Here is an 11,991-nt window from a genome sequence, read left to right as displayed (position 1 = left end):
ATATCTTGTAATATCCAGAGCTGCCTCTGTTTTGTATCTTGTACTAGTCAGTAAGTCCTGCCTCTAATGGGAAGGGTTCTGTGTCTCTTAGTCGGAGCAAATGTACCAAGTGAGCTGAGTGTGGCCTCTAGTGGCCTGTTAATATCAGATACTGAGAGTCAGGGCTTGCTGGGCTGCCCGTCTGCTGGGAGCCTCCATGCTCCTTGTAAATTAAGACCTGCAAATCTGTGAAACAAAAGAAAATGACCACCAGAGAGATGGGATAACTAGGTTGCTTGCTATCAAGCACCTGCTCTGGTGAGCTCAAACAGCACTGTGGGCATCTGTATTTCACACTAGATGAGCTGTTTCTAAGGCCTGTGCAAATCTTTAAAATAGATCCACAATTGGATCTCCTTGCCAAAGTGTTGGTACTTTTATTAAATATAGAGTAGAAGCTTTCAGTAAACTAAAAGCTCTAACAAATGAGATCTTTCAAGCAAGGACAAAATAAATATTAGATCACAGTAGGTTTAATTTATTAATGTTTACTTCTCTAATTTGCAAAGCTCTCTTGTAGGGTCTTTGGCCCCCTGTGCATCTGAGATGTTCTCCTATAATCTGGGATGTAGTTTCTTAGCAGCAGCCCCGGTTGGGTGTCAGAGGACATAGTTTCAAAAGCTCCAGCCCATCTCATTTGGGTTATAGCAGGATCTACTGCCCTCCACAAGAGAACCGCAGAAGAAAAACTGCTCATCCTGAGCATATTAGTATGAAAGCAAGACCTAGCCCAACAGAGCCTGTGTACCCTGAAGAGTGTCCATTCCCTGAAGTACAGAATTAAGTGACAAGCAGTAACAGTACTAACAATCAGGTTATCCATTTATCTGCTGTCTTTCATTTTAATCCCAAGCAGTATAAGCATCTAGCAGGTAAGGTGGAGCAAGTGGCATTTTTGTCTTGCTTTTAGTTTCTGGGGGATGTGTGCATGGGGAATATTGCTTCTCATCTTCCGTAGCATCCTTCTGTAGATGTGTTCACATCTGTGCTTGCCTGCAGCTCTGAGGCACTTATATACCTTGGTATCATTGAAGAAAGTTATTACTAGTGCTCAATGAGTACAAAACATTCTTTGCAGTAAGAAACTTTCATAATTCTGTACTTCTGATCTGTGGTGCTGACTCACAAACATGAGTAAACTGTAAAATTGCTCTGGTGCAGAGCATGCCTTCCATGGCCATCCATCATGCCCCTGACTCAGAGGTTATTTCCCTCTGAGGTGTCTGGCCCTGTTCAGCAGTGACTCAACTGTTTGTGGCACTGAACACCACAAATGACAGCCTGGCGTATTGAGGAAAGCTGAAACTGGCACTGATTATATATTAACGTGCTGCAGCTAAGCAGCTACTTTGTGAGCATCTGAGTCATGCCTGGAGCTGGCCCAGAAAAGTCTGAGGTAACTGGGAGTAAGGCCTGCTGCAACTCATGCTCTTCCTTTCTCCAGCCAGAGCCCTGTGTCATTTCAGTACCTCAGCAGCTAGGGAGAGCCTTCCTTACCCTGGAAGAGAAAGAAACCTGGGAAATAAAACAGAGCTTAACTCCCCTTCTGTCTCTGCCTAATGTCTGCCATGGTGACTTAGCTTGGAGCACAAGTGAAGCTCCTGGTTTTCTGCTTGCAGTGGTTTCTCTCATGTGATTGTGCTCAACAACATATGCCTGCAAGAGCATTGCGAGGATCAGTTAGGGCACATTCAGGTTTTCAGAAGTGTATAAAGCACACTCCGTAACACTTGGTGTTTCTAAAAATTGCCTCTTGAGTATCTGTCTCCCAAGGCTTTTTCTCAGGTCAATTGACCTTTTTCTTCATAAAACAAATGCTTGAATTTTTTTAATCGCTTTTTTTTTGTCCTTGTCTGAGCTGGACACGGATGCTCTCTGTGGTGAGGTTAGTCACCCTTGGAGAAAGGTGATGTGAGAATGCTCTGAGATGGTAGAGAAGATGAAGAAGCATACCTGTTGCTCTTTTGTTCTTCCTTGCTGTTTAAGGGCACAGGGAAGACTTCAACAGCTGCTTTTTCTTTAGACTGAAGCACCCTCATCCCTGCTTTAAAGTTCTGCTGGGATGAGTGCTGAAAAAAAGGAGAACTTTTTGGGTTTTGCCTGCACAGTACAGTAGAAACTATCTTAACGTTAACATCTGCAGACTGTTAATTTTGTTTGTAATGAGACTGGGAAATGGTGATGTCTCGGATACCTCTGAAAAGCTGTGACTGGCAAAAGCTGGCTTGGGTGAAATTACTAAATTGTATTTTAGCCACAAAAATATTCCCCACCTGATTCCTAGAGAGCTTAGGATGTTGCCTGGAAAGAAGCAGGCTGTCTTCATATGTGGAAAAAGCAACAGCTTTTGGAATGAAAAAGTATTCAAATGGCAGACTGAAAGGTGATGGTAACTGGCGAACAGGGAAAACTGCCTCCCTGTCTGGGCTTCTTGATGGAGCTGCTTTTCCTGGTGCATAGACAATGTGCTCTCGCTGCCTTTTGTGTGCAGATGGATGCTCAGGAGAGGCAGGATGGAGACAGCTTTGCTGGTGTATGTGCATGATAAAGCCTATCAGTCTGGGGCTAGGGAAAGGATAGGGAAATAGGATACAAGATATGAAAGTAGACCCTTGTCTGAGCAGTGTTTTGTAGCATATCTCTTCTTCACAGGCATAAACTCGATATCCAATTTATTTTATAGCAAGAAACTAGTACCTTTGAAGTCCTTTAACTGAACAAAGATTTGTTACATTTGCATTTTCTCTACTAGCTCAGATCTTTTTTGTTCTCATCTGGTATTCTGATTTCTGTATTAGTTGATGCTTCAGGGAAAGGCAAAGAAACAAAATGAACACCTTAAAATGTAGTATGTCTGTATAAAGTGTGCAGAGCTGTGCGTGAGAAACGCTTCCTTGTCTGCAAGGGTGATCTGCCTGTGCAGTGAGGCATGAAATTTGATTATTATCTTATTCCAACCGTTATTGTACCTTATGGAGCTGAAAACATTATTAATGTAAATAAAATGATTCAACCTTTCCTAGGTAACATAGTCCTCTAATTTTCAGAGGCAGTGAGTCCTGCAGGTTGGTTCTGTGCAGTCCAAGCTGGCGATTGTTCTTTGCCCCACAACTTGCTTTCACTGTAGCTGTGGGATGAGGGACCCACAGACAGTCTTCGCATTCTGACCCAATGCAGTGTAAAACTGAACACTTTGCAAAGACCCAGATTTCTGTTGTGTGCTGGTGTTTTTTGAAAACAAAATCCCTTGCGTGTCAGGTCAGAAGCATCCCCGTTACCAAGGCGGGTCAGGAGCACATGCTGTGACTGTCGGCGCATTTTGGCGTATGCCTCGGGTCCAGGCTAGCCTTTACCCCGGGCTGGCTCTGCTGGGTGCCAGGAGGAATGAGTAAGGCCGGAGAGCTGCAGCCGAGCCAGGCCCTGCAGATGGCAGCAGAAGAGCACCGAAGGCAGAGCCCGCTCCACCCGGCGCAGCAGCAGCAGCAGCAGCATCCCCAGCTCTGCCGCAGCTGGAAAACTTCGGACATTTTCCGCCGACTCCCCTCTGCGAGGCTGAAGGGCGAGGGCAGCGAATTCAGCTACTCAAACCGTGTGTGAAGGTCCCATGTTGGAGTTCAACACTTTGCACTCGGGCACGGGAAAAAAATAACGCTTTGGAAGAAAGTGAACCATAAAGAGGAAAAAAAAAAATGCCTCAAACACAGAGTGCATACTAATAGTGTATTATAAGGTGATGTCCTCTCATCAGGACAGGTGTGTCCTGTCCTTATTGCCTTACCATGTAAATACTGCCGAAGGAGCTCAAACTGGGGTGTTGTTTCCCATGAGGGGGTCTTAACTACGGTTATGACGAATGCTCTTGTTCTCAGCCTGAGCTGAGGGATGTTTCTGAAAAGCAAAACAGGTTCAGTGATACAGACTGGGAGAAACCTACTCCCAAAGTAGCTCTAACCTCACAGTTAGCGCTTTCTCCCTTGAGACATAAGCTCAGAAGCCCTCGGACAGTAAAGGAGTGGAAGCAACATCACTGAGTGGTCCTTCGGCTGCTGAGTAGCGGCTGCTGGGGCTAAAGGATGAATTGCAAGAGCTGTAGGGCTCTCAGTGTACCTTGTCCTGATCACTGTCCTCCCACACGTGTTATAAGGTGGGAGGCAGGCATCAGTGCTGAATTTCCATCACTTCCAGAGTACTCAGTTTATTCTGGGAAAACCTTCAGCCAGCTGCTGAAGCTGGTTATGAGCCTGTTTTGCACGGTTAGCTGATGCACCAGGATCTTGCTCTGGGTGTCTGTTATGATTATTTATTATTGTGAGTGAATGTAATCATTACAGCAGGCTGAAGAGGCCATTTACTGTATAAAATAACTGCTGATTTTATTTGTTGGTATATTTTACTGTTAGTAAAAGCACCCACAGCAATGGACCTGGTGTTCTGATATCAATCAAAATAAGACTGCTATGAGAAAAGGCTATCGCCCATGCAAAACAACTCCTCTTCAGCAGCATTTTTATTATGTATTTTTAATACACATGCAGGTGGTAGTACATAACCTCTGGAAGATGTGCAATTAAACAGTGTACTTGCACTCTTTTCAGAAATCATGCCAGTATACCAATTTTATGTCTGCAGTTATGTTTTTCTGCTAGTGGTTTCTCACAATCGCTGTAGAAATTAAACAAAAGGCAGTGTTCTATATAATGTGGTTTATTAGGCATATTGAGTGGTAATACACAAATCAATGAACCTGTGTGTAGCCAAATACCTCTAAGTCATGGCTGTAGTACTTGCTGGCTTGAAAATGAGCTCAAAATTGAGTTTGTGTTTAACATAAGGGGCAGCAGGATGAGTGCTCTGCTTTATACTTACCAACCCCTCTGACCTCTAGAGCAATAGATGGTCAGCTGGGGGGGTTGTTTCCCCCATTTATTCGCCTTGAATAACAAAAAGCTTCATCTGGCTCCTAATATTTTGCAGTACTGTCAAGTCAAAATAGTCAAGTACTTTTAGCCAAATGAAAAACGGTGAATCTCAGAAGTGCCATTGTGTTATCAATTTCCTGACCCAAGTTGGTTTGATATTTAAGGCTGCCACAGTACTGGGGTGTAGGCGTAAAAGGAGTGGAGCACAACCCAAAACTTCAGCTGTGATATGAGAAACGTAGAGTTTAAACATCTAGGTTTGATGTGGATAAAGACTGGAAACATGGACTCTGTCTCAGAAGAGTACCTCTTGGTTAAAGGGTATTACAAGATGTCGCCCTCAGTCTCGTATGGTTGGTCTTGATCTGTTTTGCTTAAAATGCTTATGAATTTGAGAGAATGATTGTCTTCAGTGGTGACAGCACTTCTTGGCACAAGAAATATCTAGATTTGAATCTTACTTCTGATAAAGCATTCCCAAATTTTGTACTTAAGGAAACAGATCAGCAGAAAAGATAGAAGGCAGGTCCCACTTAGCGCTATACATTAGCTGGCAGTTGGGCACTTCTCTTGGAAGAGGATCCAGTCATGAGGATCCTTCTGCAGAGGAAGCTTGGCTGTGTTTCACATCCCGTGATTGTCCCAAGCACTGGGCCATCCTAGGCTATGCAAGTGGAATCACACTGAAACTGTTGCTTAGTCACGAAAATCTTAAGATTTTAATTCTTAAAATTAAAAGGGCTCAGCCCTTTCCCTCTGTTAAAAGTGGCCATCAGCTGGGAGGAGGGGGGAGCGGATGACTTGTCATGGATTGAATGGAACATTGAGTTTTAAGTGACCAAGCATTGAGAGATTGTTTTGGAAGCATTTCTGAAACAATGTTCCCATCTTTCTTCCCCTCATTTTAGTCACTGGCCTTGAAATGCATTCCTTGAACGTTGTCAGAAGATTAGCTAGTTTTCATATTGGAGCCCCGGTGCTCATGGAGACTGCTTGGGTTCTGCCCATGTGGTCAGCTGTGTGCTTGTGTTGCTCATGTGCTGCATTAGCTTGACTCAAGCTACTTCTCATCCAGAAACCATTTTCCATGTTAGCTTGCCTTGAGAAAACAAGCTAATACGGCACCTTGCAAAGATGCAGGTGATGCTAGGTGTGCCATAGTACACACATAACATAGATGATATCCCTGCAGCCTGGCACACAATGCAAGAATCCTGGCTTATGTGGGGTTTTGTTTGCATAGTACTCTGTTATGTGCGTCTAAGTTCAGGCACTGGCAACTGAAAAGAACAATACTGACAATTTCTAGCAAAGTATGGACTGCTAGGAGAGGTTGGCAGTGAGGCAAGGAGCAAGGAAAAGGAGCATTGGTGTTATTGCCACTAAAGTTTTTAAGACAATGGGACTTCCCTGAGTATTCACCGTTTTCAGAAGACCTCAGGGTAACTCCCTTGTATCACCTCTCCCTGAACAGCATCTATGTACAGGACCATTGTAGAAATGGAGGTTATACACGGTGGAGAAGGACCTCCAGAGATCGTGTGGGCCACCTGAGTCAAGACAGAATGAACTCTGTGAGCCAGAAGCGTGTCTTAGATGAAGACAGCAAGACAACAGGTGCAGAGATGGACGGAAATGGAATTCAGACTACTTGTCAGTGGTTTGCCACCAAAAGGGGAGGACTTCTGTAGGGTGTGTTCTGGAGTCTATACTGCTACGAAGATAGAGAAGATGGTCATTAAATCTACTGCTGCTGGATATTACTAAATTTCCTGAGCTCAAAAGAACTGGAGGTAGGTTGGAAATGAAAAATAGCTTGAGAAATCAGGAAAATCATGTGTGTAATAGACAGAAATAACATAGGATGGAAGGAAAGAAGCAAAATACAACTCAGCAGAACAAGTATGAGGTACTTCACTTGAGCAGGAACAACTAATTGCACAGAAGCAGGACGGGGGAGTAACTCAGTGGGTATAACTCAGGGATGGGAACAACTCTAGTCTCTTCTACAAAAGAGGATGTAGGGGAAAGTAATGTATCACAAGCAGCACACGAGCCAGCAGTGCCATGCCACTAGGAAAAGAGGCAAATATGTTACTAGAGCGTATAGTGGAAGGGATTACAGTCCATCAGACATGTGAAGCAGTATGTCTGCTCAGCATCGCTCTGTCCCAGCACTGCCGGGGTGCTGTGAGCTGTTCTGCACAGAGCGCTCCAGGAAAGATGTGATCTCCTGGGGAAAGCCTGGCAGAGACCACCAAGGAAGGCTCAGACATCTGGCAAACACAGCCTGTGACAGGATGGGGCGAACCGATGGTGTTTAGCTCAGAAAACGGCATTCCTCTGTAGAGTTGGGGCATGTCTTTAAATCTGCAAGAGGCTGTTGTAGGAGGGAAATGATCTGTTCTCTGTCTCCATGGTGGGTGAGATGAGACCTCATGGACCTGAATTGCCACAGCAGAGATTTAGGTTAGGCGTTAGGAGGAATCTGCAGTGATTAAGATGGAAAGGATGGGAAGAGGGACGCTATGCACTCTCTGAGCGATTGCACTCTCTGCAATTGGAGGTCTTCAAGAATCGACTAAACACCTGTCAAGAGTGACACCAGAAACCTATGATCCTCCTGTTAAGAGTGTTTCTGTGGGCTGCCTCCATCATTTTTTATTTGAGCACTATCTCCACCTTTCCTCATTTTTAAATCTTGTGGGATTTTTTTTTTCCTCTACGTGCAAGTACACCTTCGCACGAGTGCAATCCATCCCTGCCTGCCAGAGCTTCCCACACAGCTGCCTAGTGCTGCTCGCTCAATTTCCTCAGCTGCCCGGCCTGTGACTGCTTCTGTCAGGGACTCCTTGCTTGCTCTAGTACTGGGGGTGATTTGCCGCCCTTCTTCCCCCCCCGCCCCCGCAGCCCTGTTGAGAATGATCTCGGGCGTGTCTAGATCTTGCTGCGGACCGACGGATGTTGAGAGGGCCTGCAGAGCACGATTTCTGGGGTGCGTTCGGCGGCCCCCCCCCTCTCCCCGACTGGAAGGGAGGGGCGGGGCAGCGGCCAACGGAAATCAACGCTTTCGGCGCGGCGGGAAAAGGCGCGGCGCTGCGGCAGAGGCGCCCGCCAGGGGGCGCTGCTCGATAAGGAACGCGGCGCCGCCAGCACGGGGCAGGGGGGGTGACGGGACCGGTGGTGCCGCCGCCGGTCGCCGTCTCAGCCCGCTCGAGGTGGGGTGTCAGGCGGGCCGAGCACCGGCGGCGGGGCAGCGGAGTGAGGACCGGGTCCGGGGGGCATCGAAAAGAGGCGGCTGGAGCAGCAGCCCTCCCGCTGCTGCCGCAGGACCGGGCGGGCGGCGGGGGCCGCGGGAGGCTGCCGGAGGAGGCCGTTGCCGCTCGGCGCGGAGGGGCCCGCGGCGTTTGGTGTCGACTGAGACGGAGCTGGCAGGCGGCGAGGCGCCCGGCCCTGCCCGGGGGCGCCGCCACCCTGGGCACGGCCGTGCTCTGCCCCTCTGTTGCCAGCCAAGGGCTAGCGGTGCTCTTGCCCGCTGCTTGGCGTCAAAGCGGGCGGATCGAGCGGGCCAGGGCCGCTCAGTTTAGAGGAGAGAAAGCCGGGGTGGGGGAAGGTGAGTTCTTGAGAGGCCGCTCGAGAAGAGGAAGGGAATAATCTGCTGTCTGTGTTTGTAGTGGCTGGGCAAGAAGCAGTTGCTTAAGTTGCGGCAGAGGGTGTGCAGGTCGTGTGCGGGAAAACCGTTTTAGTGCCTGAGAAGAGCAAAGTGCTGGAAGATGTTTCCCAAGGCAGGGGGTGTGGGCACTGTATTGACGGGCCTATTTAATAAGAGAAGATTTGCTAATTTCTGTCAGGATGTGCGCAGTTAGTGCTCGCTTTCCAAACCTTGGAAAGGGGGTGCACTAAATGATGTCCTGGTGGTCCCTTCTAGCCCTATTATTTTTTTCCTTTTCTTGAACATCCAAAGTTCCTTATGAATGCTAGTCCCATTTTTCTAATTAGCTGTCCAGACCTCTGATGAGCTTATCATATAGCTGTCACTCTAGGTACTTGAGTGCCTTTCCATGCCTTTAGGTTTTAGACACTTTCTGTCCTCTTTGGAACAGAATTTAGAGCATCCCTTAAGTGAATTTGAAAACTTGGTCGTCGACAGAGTGAACCTGCCCTGTTTACCTGCCGCCTCTGCTCCAAATTCTTAATACTGAGCCCTTGAGTAGCTTAGCATGTGACAATCTCAAATGCAGTGTGACATGGTTAAGTCTATTGTTCAATATTAAGAGAAGATGTAATCTTTTCTTATATGAGCCCTTCCAAGTACTGTCACCTTCTCAGGGGCTGGGAGCAAATCCTCAAGGTTTATGTTGTTTTGCTTTGTTAGGTTGTTTTGTCTTAGGAAGAATATTTGGGATGTACTACATGTTTCTTAGAGCAGGATTCTGCAGGGCTGGGAGACCTTTTGATTTGTCTGCAAACTGGTCCCAAACTGCAGACTTATCTGCAAACAGTGTCTTGCCTCTTGTTCCCTGGAAATGAAAGGAAGCATTTTGCTATTAATGCATTTTTAACTATACTTAATATGAATAATAACGATCTCATTAAGGGCTGACAAACCTGTCCTTTTTCGAAACTTTATTTTAACTTGGGATGATTTGAATTTCCATAGATAAATTAAGTGCTAGCCTTGAGTAAGTACAAATTTGTAGATAATTAAAATCAGGATTAGTGAGAGAAGAGGTGAAGAATGGGGGTCAGATGCAAACCACCGTGGGTCAGGCACCATTAGTTTTGCTCTCGCATTTTTGTGCTGTTCAGAACAAAGTTTTGGATTCTGCTGGTTAGAACAAGATTTCTCATAGTTTGATATACTGAGCCACTCATTTTTAAGCACAGCCTTATCTCAGTGACAGTGATAAATTCTCTCACTTGACTAAAAAGTTTAAATATATACTTAGTGTCCTGCTAACTTTATGGGAACATTTCACAGGCACCTAAAATAGGTGCAAAGGGTTCAATTTAGTTTAGAAAATTTATTCTTTGTGTTTCGTTGTAAGGGGATGTATATATTCTTCGAAATTTATTTGGGATTTCCTTATAGATAGTGGTTTAAGTATTATTTTTATGTCTGTTTCTTCTCTCCTGCTCATTGCCTATCTAATCTTCTGGCAGCCATTTTGTATGGGTGATAAAAAGGGGATTCAGCTTAACGTGGTTTGAAATGGAACTGTTATTCTTGGAATAAAGTAAAGTGCTTGAGGAAACATGCAAAATTCATGCAGCTTCATTGTTCAAGAAATGAGATAATCATTTATGAGAAGTCCGGGACGTAGAAGTTGTTTCAGCCTCTGGCAGATTGCAGTGGTCCCCAACTTGAGACCTTTCTGTGATACAGTCAAGGGTAAATGCTAAAAAATGTAAGCTTGCACACTTCTGATTTGAGCAATAAAAAGTTTTATTTCTCACTGCTGGTGTGGAACACCGTTCATGCAAGTTTATCCCTTTTTAATGCGCCCTTATAGTGCTACTGCCAGCCTAATGGTTTTAAAATTCTGAACAGACCTAATCCTGCTTACGGATATTTTTCTGGTTAAATCAAAAACTATGCGACTTGTAAGTGTTTCAACAGGAGTTATTTAGTACTGTGCAGAAGGGGTATTATTTGCACACTGAGGTCTGGTGTAGGGACTCTCTTGAGGTTTAAGCAAGGGGGTTTGGGGTTAGACCTCAGAACTTGGAAGAAACTATATCTTGTGCTTTGGGTAAAATAATTTCTAAGCATTGCTGAAATTGTGCCTGATGTATCACTCTTAGCTGCTGGATCAACAACAATGTAACCTGGCAAGCAGCCTTATAACAGAGACAGTAATGAAAAGGCCTAAGGCCAGATATCAAGGTTTCCCAGAAGGCGAAGTAGAGGGTCTGATGACAAGTGGTTTAGTTGTGTTCTCTGGGTGGAAGTGAGGAATGCCTTCGTTCCTCGGTGATTCCTATGGACTAATACAGTCTTCAGCATTTATGGTCGGAGTATATATACAGCTTGGCTCTTGACCAACTTGGTACTCTTTTGGTCCCTGTAATTATGGCATCCATATGCTGCCAGTGATTCTTCTGGTAACAGAAGATCAGTGAAATGAAGAGCCATCTTGGCTGTTGCCCTTTTCTTTAGCTGTCCCAGAGGTGCAGAAAGATGTTTATTGTAAAAGCATGGTCTTGTGCCACTGAAGAGCTCAGGAATGCCGCTGGAATCTGGCTATTCTGTGAGGTTTCTTTGGTCATTTTTAGAAATAGGACATCCATCTCCCGAGGTACTGAGGCTTCACCCTGTAGCTTGAAGGGAGGAGGGGGCACGTTAGGCTCCAGCAGGGTTCATAAACCCCTGGGGAGTGAAAACATGAAACTGCTATCTTTCTTTGTTTCTGATATCTACAGTTCCTGCAGTGAAAAGCTCATTTCAGTTCTGTTTGAAGGAGCTGAACCTTTCCTCTAATTGACAGTAAAACAAAAACCCAAACCCAACAAAAAAACCCCCACAACAACCAAAACCCCAAAAATGGAAATGCATTTTGCCACTGTGCTAACTTGCAGTAGGTTGAAGATAATTGGGGTGGAGAGGAGAAAAAAAAGAACCTGCAAAGCTTCTTCCAGCTGCTTGCAATTCCTTGATTTTTGTAGTACAAAGTGAAAAGTCTCCCAGACAAGGTATAGAGGAGGTAAGCAAAAGTCAGCGCTCCACTGCACATTTCCCAGATGTGTCAGTGGACTGGTTCCCATCTCCTGCATTACTTCAAGGCCTCATGGTGGGAATCTTCTCTGAATCTCCTTCAGTTCCCAGTCCGTCAGGGTAATGTCTACTGTAGCTGCCAAGTTTCTGCCCTGATCTGTCATCATTATTTGGCTGTTCAGACGGGGAGGACTCTTGAGTATTACTGGGTGGCAGTTGTGCAGACATGAGCTGAATTCCCTTCCTTCTCCAAAAGTCAGGAGCAGAAGCTGGCAAGCAGTGGGCGTATACTGAGGGACCAGAAGCTTGTGAGAAGCC

The sequence above is a fragment of the Gymnogyps californianus genome, chromosome 1 (assembly GCF_018139145.2).
Source record: "Gymnogyps californianus isolate 813 chromosome 1, ASM1813914v2, whole genome shotgun sequence".
In the NCBI taxonomy this organism is placed as follows: domain Eukaryota; kingdom Metazoa; phylum Chordata; class Aves; order Accipitriformes; family Cathartidae; genus Gymnogyps; species Gymnogyps californianus.
The sequence above is the reverse complement of the archived record's forward strand: the minus strand, read 5'-3'. Positions refer to the sequence as shown.